Raw genomic sequence first — 8,850 nt, forward strand, 5'->3', positions numbered from 1 at the left:
GAATCTAGTTCAGGGCTTGGCACTAGGGTTAGGGTTAGGTGTTTAGTAAGATTTACAGGAATATGGAGTTACATTTACCATTTGCATCTGACCCTGATGTGAGGGCGAGGGCCACCTTGAGCATCAGATTTATGGTGCGGCATGACAGAGGTTGAAGCTGATCGTGTCGCTCCAGGTAATGTGCCCAGGGTAGAGTGAGTGTATTGTGTTCTGTAAGATGTACAGGAAGGATAGGGTTATGGAAAGATTTCGGGTTTGTCTCTGATGGGAGCGCAATTGCGGTATTGAGGTTAAGGAATACGATGAAGCGCGGGTGATGCCAAAGGTTACGGTGTATGGACAGGTCCAAGATTCACGGGTAGGGTTAGAATTACTGGATTGGGCTGTTGTACAGAAAGGATGAGTTAATTCGTAGGGTTAGGGTCTAGCTCTGATATGAGTGCGAGTGTGAAATTATGTTTCCGTGTTGAGGACATCCCTGTGTGTCTCTGATGCTGACACTTTGCGTACAGGTCCAGTCATCAGTTTTAGGGTAAAATTTTGTATTCTCTCCGGAATACAGAGACATTCGCATTATGGACAGAGTTAGCTTCTGGGACTGATGTGACTGGAACGCAAGATGGTGGATCAGGTTTATGTTGAGAAATGATTGACGTCAATGGTCAAGGTGAGTTATCAGGACAACGAGCCAGGGCTAGGGTTAGGGTTAGATTTTGGGAAGCTTTAGGGGCAGGGTAAAGGTACGTTTAGACTAGGGGTCCTTCTCCAAGGTTAGGGCAACTGTCCAATTCAGTGGCAGGATTTCAGTGAGGCTAGGATGAGATCCATGGTGATGGTGGAGGGTCTGGCCACAAGTATGTGCTTGGGTTAGGGTTAGGTAATTGTAAATGTGTGTGCGGTCGTTGGGGTTATGTTTAGATTTAGGATCATACTCTCACATGGGGGCGAACACCAGTTTAGACTTCATCATTAAGGTATGGCATCGGTGACATCAATGTTGATGGTGAGCATTCAGGTTAAGGAACCTGGGCTAGGGTTAGGGTTTTCTATAAGGAAATGTCTATGCACAAAATATGGGTATGGACAGAATTAGGGTGCAATTCTGATGTGAGGGCGAGAGTGAGATCGAGTCAGTGAATTAAGGGGGTCATAATTAATAGCATCGGTGAACATAAAGAATCTCATTCAAGGGTCAGATCTAGGGTTAGGGTTATGTGTTCGATAAGATGTACGGGTAAGATAGGGTTGCAGTTAGAATTCGGATACGCCTCTGATGTGAGGGTGAGTGCAAGAATAAGTTTAAGGTTTCAGGTGAAGTGAGGGTGACATCAATGATGAAGGTGAAGTGTCAGATCCTGGCACCAGGGATAGGGTTAGCATTACTTGTAAGCTAAGGAGTATGCAGAATATTGAGTGACAGTTAGAGTCCTGATCCGACTCTGACATGATGGCAGGGGCCAGAACGATCTTCAGGATTATAGGGAGGAACAACAGCTGTCGATGCTGATGGTGGCGGTTCAGTGACAGGGGCCTGGGATTGGGTGAGGTTTATCTGTAAGAGAAAATCTATGCAGAAGAGATGGTTACTGAGAGAATTAGGGTCCTCTTCTGATGTGAGTGTGAGTGTGAGATTCAAGCTCAGTGTTAAGATGTGTCGTACTTGACATCAATGTTGCAGGTGAAGAATCTAGTCCTCGGCTTGTTTCAAGGTTTAGGGTTAGATGTTCAGTAAGATTTACAGGAATATGTAGTTACATTTAGAATTCACATGTGACCCTGACGTGACAGCGAGAGCCACCTTGAGCTTCAGGCATATGGTGCGGCATGACAGACGTTGAAGCTGATGGTGTCAGTTCAGGTAAATTGCCCAGGGCTAGAGTAAGTTTATTGTGTTCTGTAAGGTGTAAAGAACGCATAGGGTTATGGAAACATTTCAGGTTTGTCTCTGATGGGAGGGCAAGTGCGGGATTGAGGTTAAGGATGACGATGAAGCGCGGGTGATGCCAATGGTTACGGTGAAGGTGCAGGTCCACGAGTCATGACAAGGGTTAGAATTACTGGTTTGGGCTGTTGTACAAAAAGGATGAATTAATTCTTAGGATCAGGGTCTAGCTCAGATGTGTGTGGGAGTGTGAAACTGCGTTTCAATGTTGAGGAGATCCCTGGGTGTCTCTGATGCTGATGCTTTGTGTTAAGGTCCAGGCATCAGTTTTAGGATTAAAATTTTCTGTTCTCTCCGGTATACAGAGACATTCGCATTATGCATAGAGTTAGCTTCAGGCTCTGTTGTGACAGGGAGTGCAAGAAAGTGGATCAGGTGTATGGTGAGGCATGGTTAACATCAATGGTCAATGTGAGTCAGGACCAATAGACAGGGCTAGGTTTAGGGATAGATTTTTGGAAAACCATACGGGCAGGGAATTGGGACGTTAAAACTGACTGTCCTTCTCCAAGGTTAGGGCAACTGTCCAGATCAATCGCACGATTACAGTGAGGCAAGTGTGACATTCATGGTGATGGTGGAGGGTCAGGCCACAGGTATGTGCTAGGGTTAGGGTTAGGTTATTGTTAAAGTGTATGCGGTGGATGGGGTTATATTTAGATTTAGGATCCTACTCTGACGTGTGGGCGAAGGCCAATTTGAACTTCATCATTAAGGAATGGCATTGGTGACATCAATACTGATGGTGAGCATTCATGTTAAGGAACCAGGGCTGGGGTTAGAGTTTTTTGTAAGGAAAGGTCTGTGTAGGTCTATGCAGAAAATATAGCTATGGACGGAATTAGGGTGCAATTGTGATGTGAGGGCGAGTGTGAGATCGAGTCAGAGGATTAAGGGATAGCAACGTTGAAGGGGAAGAATATGGCTCAAGGGTCATATCTAGGGTTATGGTAATATGTTCGATAAGTTCGTGTGAGATAGGGCTGCAGTTAGAATTCCGATCCGCCTCTCCTGTGAGGGTGAGTGCAAGAATAAGTTTAAGGTTTAAGGTGAAGTGAGGGTGACATCAATGATGAAGGTGAAGGTTCAGATCCAGGCACCACAGATAGGGTTAGCATTAGTTGTAAGGTAAGGTGTATGCAGAAGATTGAGTGACAGTGAGAGTTTTGATCTGAGTCTGATATGAGGGCAATGGCCAGAACAAGCCTCAGGATTATTGGAAGGAATGACAGGCGTCGATGCAGATGGTGGTGGTTCAGTGAACGGGGACTGGGATAGGGTTAGAGTTATCTGTAAGAGAAAATCTATGCGGAATAGACAGTTACTGAGAGAATTAGTGTTCTCTTCTGATGTTAGTGCGAGTGTGAGATTCAAGCTCAGTGTTAAGATGTGTCGCAGTTGATACCAATGTTGCAGGTGAAGAATCTATTCCAGGGCTTGGCGCTAGGGTTAAGGTTAGGTATTCAGTAAGATATACAGACATATGAAACTACATTTAGAGTTCGCATCTGACCCTGACGTGGGGGCGAGGGCCACCTTGAGCTTCAGGCTTATGGTGAGCATGACAGACATTGAATGTGATGGCGTCTGTTGAGTAAAAGTGCCCAGGGCTAAAGTAAGTGTATTTTGTTCTATAACATGTACAGGAAGGATAAGGCTATGGAAAAATTTCGGGTTTGTCTCTGATGGGAGGGCAAGTGTGGGATTGAGGTTAAGGATTACGATGAAGCCCGGGTGATGCCAATGGTTACGGTGAAGGGGCAGGTCCAAGAGTCGTGGCTAGGGTTAGAATTACTGGTTTGGACTGTTGTACCAAAAGGATGAGTTAATTATTAGGGTAAGGTTCTAGCTCTGATGTGGGTGTGAGTGTGAAATTGGTTTCCATGTTGAGGAGATCCCTGCGTGTCTCTGATGCTGACACTTTGTGTAAAGGTCCAGGCATCAGTTTCAGGGTTAAAATTTTGTGTTCTCTCTGGTATACAGAGGCATTCACATTATGGATAGAGTTAGTTTCTTTGTCTGATGTGACGGGGAGCGCAAGATGGAGGATCAGGTTTATGGTGAGGAATGGTTGACGTCAATGGACAAGGTGAGGTGTCAGGACCATGAGCCAGGACTAGGGTAAAGGTTAGGTTTTTGGAAAGCTGTAGGGGCAGGTTATCGGTACGTTTAGACTGAGGTTCCTTATTCAAGGTTAAGGCAACTGTCCAATTCAGTCGCAGGATTACAGTGATGCAAGGGTGACATCCATGGTGATGGTGGAGGGTCAGACCACAGGTATGGGCTAGGGTTAAGGTTATGTAATTATTAATGTGTATGCGGTGGATGGGTATTTGTTTAGATTTAGGATGCTACTCTTACGTGTGGGCGGAGGAAAGTTTGGACTTCATCACTAAGGTACGGCATCGGTGACATCAACGCTGACCGTGAGCATTCAGGTTATAGATACTGGGATAGGGTTAGTGTTTTCTGTAAGGAAAGGTCTATGCACGTCTATGCAGAAAATATGGTTATGTACAGAATTAGATTGCAATTCTGATGAGAGGGCAAGTGTGATTTCGAGTCAGAGGATGAAGGGAGTCATAGTTGACAGCAACAGTGAAGGTGAAGAATCCGGTTCAAGGGTCAGATCTTGGGTTAGGGTTATGTGTTCGATAAGGAGTACTGGTGAGATACAGTTGCACTTAGAATTCCGATCCACCTCTGATGTGAGGGTGAGTGTAAGAATAAGGTTAAGGTTGAAGGTGAAGTGAGGGTGACATCAATGATGAAAGTGAAGTTTCAGATCCTGGCACCAGGGATAGGGTTGGCATTAGTTGTAAGGTAAAGAGTATGCAGAAGATTGAGTGACAGTCAGAGTTCTGAAATGACACTGACATGAGTGCAGTGGCCAGAACGAGCTTCAGGATTATGGGGAGGAATGACAGAAGTCGATGATGATGGTTGCGGTTCAGTGAAAAGGGACTGGGATAGGGTTAGGTTTATATGTAAGAGAAAATCTATGCAGAGGAGACGGTTACTGAGAGAATTAGGGTTCTCTTCTAATGTGCGTGCGAGTGTGAGATAGATTCAAGATCAGTGTTATGAAGTGTCGTAGTTGACATCAATGTTGCACGTGACGAATCTAGTACAAGGCTTGGCGCTAGGGTTAAGGTTAGGTGTTCAGTAAGTTTTACAGGAATATGGAGTTACATTTAGAGTAAGCATCTGACCCTGACATGAGGGCGAGTGCCACCTTGAACTTCAGGCTTATGGTGCAGTATGACAGACGTGGAACGTTATGGTGTCAGTTCAGGTAAAGTGCCCAGGGCTAGAGTAAGAGTATTGTTGTCTGTAAGTTGTACAGGAAGGATAGGGTAAGGTAATTGTTAAACTGTATTTGGTGAAAGTGGTTGTTTTTAGATTTAGGATCCTACTCTGACGTGTGGGCAAAGGCCAGCTTGGACTTCATCATTAAAGTATGGAATCGGTGACATCAATGCTGATGGTGAGTATTCAGGTTAAGGAACCTGGGCGATGGTTAGGGTTCTCTGTAAGGAAAGGTCTATGCTAAAAATATGGATATGGACAGAATTAGGATGCATTTCTGATGTGACATCGAGTCAGAGGATTAAGGGAGTCGTAGTTGATAGCAACGGTGAAGGTGAAGAATCTGGTTCAGGGGTCTGATCTAGGGTTAGTTTTATGTGTTCGATAAGCAGTATGGGTTAGATAGGGTTGCACTTAGATTTCAGATCCGCCTCTGATGTGAGGGTGAGTCCAAGAATAAGTTTAAGGTTTAAGGTGAAGTGAAGGTGACATCAATGATGGTGAAGTGTCAGAACCACGCACCAGGGATAGGGTTAGCATTATTTGTAATGTAAGGAGTTTGCAGAAGATTGAGTTACAGTAAGACTTTTGATCCGACTCTGACATGAACGTATTGGCCAGAACGAGCTTCAGGGTTATGAGGAGGAATGACAGACATCAATGCTGATGGTCACGGTTCAGTGAAAGGGGCCTGGGTAGGGTTAGGGTTATCTGTGAGAGAAAATCCATGCAGAAGAAATGGTTACCTTCAGAATAAGGGTTCTCTTCTGATGTGAGTGCGAGTGTGAGATTCAAGCTCAGTGTTAAGATGTGTCGTAGTTGGCATCAATGTTGCACGTGATGAATCTAGTACAGGGCTTGCCTCTACGGTTAGGGTTAGGTGTTCAGTAAGATTTACAGGAATATGCAATTACATTTAGAGTTCGCATCTGACCCTGATGTGAGAGCGGGGGCCACCTTGAGCTTCAGACTTACGGTATGGCATGACAGACGCTGAAGCTGATGGTGAGGGTTCAGGTAAAGTGCCCAGGGCTAGAGTAAGTCTATTGTGTTCTGTAAGGTGTACAGGAACGACAGGGTTATGGATAGATTTCGGGTTTGTCTCTGATGGGAGGGCAAGTGCGGGATTGAGGATAAGGATTACGATGAAGCGCGGGTGATGCCAATGGTTATGGTGAAGGGGCAGGTCCATGAGTCATGGCTGGGGTTAGAACTACAGGTTTGGGCTGCTGTACAGAAAGGATGTGTGAATTATTAGGCTTAGGGTCTACCTTTGATGTGAGTGCGAGTGTGAAATTGCATTTCCGTGGTGAGGAGAACCCAGGGTGTCTCTGATGGTGACACTTTGTGTATAAGTCCATGCATAAATTTTAGGATTAAAATTTTGTGTTCTCTATGGTGTACAGAGACATTCACATTATGGATAGAGTTAGCTTCTGGGTCTGATGTGACGGGGAGTGCTAGAAGGTGGATCAGCTTTATGGTGAGGTATGGTTGTCATCAATGTTCAAGGTGAGGTGTCAGGACCACGAGCCAGGGATACAGTTAGGGTTATGTTTTGGAAAGCTGCACGGGCAGGGTATTGGTATGTTTAGACTGAGAGTCCTTCTCCAAGGATAGGGCAACTATCCAATTCTGTTGCAGGATTACAGTGGGAAAGGGAGACATCCATGGTGATGGTGTACGGTCAGGCCAAAGTATGTGCTGGGGTTAGGGTTAGGTACTTGTTAAAGTGTACGTGGTGGATGCCGTTATGTTTAGTTTAAGAACCTATTCTGATGTGTGGGTAAAGGCCAGTTTGGACTTCATCATTAAGGTATTGCATCGGTGACATTAATGCGGATTGTGCGCATTCAGGTTAAGGAACCTTGGCTTGGGTTAGGATTTTCTGTAAGGAAACGTCTATGCAGAAAATATGGTTATGCACAGAATTAGGGTGCAATTCTGATGTGAGGGCGAGTGTGAGTTCGAGTCAGATGATTGAGGGAGTCATAGTTGATAGCAATGGTGAAGGTGAAGAATCCGGTACAAGTGGGAGATCTAGGGTTAGGGTTATGTGTTCGGTAAGGAGTACGGGTGAGATAGGGTTGCAGTTAGAATTCGGATCTGCCTCAGATGTGAGTGTGCGTGCAAGAATGTATTTAAGGCTTAAGGTGATGTGAGGGTGACACCAATGATGAAGGTGAAGTGTCAGATCCTGGCACCGTGGATAGGGTTAGCATTAGTTTTAAGGTAATGAGTATGGGGAAGATTGAGTGACAGAGTTCTGATCAGATTCTCACATGAGGGCAGTGGTCAGAACAGGCTTCAGGATTGTGGGGAGGAATGACAGCCGTCGATGCTGATGGTGGCGGATCAGTGAAAGGGGCCTGGGATAAGGTTAGGGTTATGTGTAAGAGAAAATCCATTTGGAAGAGACGGTTACCGAGACAATTAGGGTTCTCTTCTGATGTGAGTGCGAGTGTGAGATTCAAGGTCCGAGTTAAGATATGTCGTAGTTGACATCAATGTTGCAGGTGAAGAATCTAATCCAGAGCTTGGCGCTATGGTTAGGGTTAGGTGTTCAGTAAGATTTAAAGGATTATGGAGTTACATTCAGACTTCGCATCTGACACTGACGTGAGTGCGAGGGTCACCTTAAGCTTCAAGCTTATGGTGCGGCATGACAGACATTGAAGCTGAAGGTGTCCGTTCAGGTAAAGTGCCCAGGGCTAGAGGAAGTGTATTGTGTTCTGTAAGGTGTACACGAAGGATAGGGTTATGGGAAGATTTCGGTTTTGTCTCTAATGGGAGGGCAAGTGCGGTACTGAGGTTAAGGATAACGATGAAGCGTGGGTGATACCAATGTTTACGGTGAAGGGGCAGTTCCAAGAGTCATGGCCAGGGTAAGAATTAGTGGTTTTGGCTGTTGTACAGAAAGGGTGAGTTAATTATTATTGTCAGGGTCTAGCTCTGATTTGAGTGTGAAATTCTGTTTCAGTCTTGAGGAGATCCCTGGGTGTCTCTGATGCTGATGCTTTGCTTATAGGTCCAGGCATCACTTTTGGGGTTAAAATTTTGTCTTCTCTCTGGTATACAGAGACGTTCGCATTATGGATAGAGTTAGCTTCTGGGTCTGATGTGACGGGGAGCGCAAGATGGTGGGTCAGATTTTTGGTGAGTCATGGTTGAAGTCAATGGACAAGGTGAGGTGTCACGACCACGAGCCAGGGGTAGTGTTATGTTTAGGATTTTGGAACGGTGTAGTGGCAGGTTATTGGTATGTTTAGATTGAGGGTCCTTCTCCAAGGTTAGGGTAACTGTCCAATTCATTCGCAGGGTTACAGTGAGGCAAGGGTGATATCCATGGTGATGGTGGAGGGTCAGGCCATAGGTATGTGCTAGGGTTATGGTTAGGTAATTGTTAAAGTGTATGCAGTGGATGGCGTTATATTTAGATTTAGGAACCTATTCTGATGTGTGGGCGAAGGTCAGTATGGACTTCATCATGAAGGAAGGGCTTCGGTGACATCAATGCTGATGGAGAGCATTGAGGTAAAGAAACCTGGGCCAGGATTAGAGCTTTCTGTAAGTAACGGTCTATGAAGGTCTATGAAGAA

Source organism: Manis javanica, chromosome 14 (genome assembly GCF_040802235.1).
Source record: "Manis javanica isolate MJ-LG chromosome 14, MJ_LKY, whole genome shotgun sequence".
NCBI classification, from domain to species: Eukaryota; Metazoa; Chordata; class Mammalia; order Pholidota; family Manidae; genus Manis; species Manis javanica.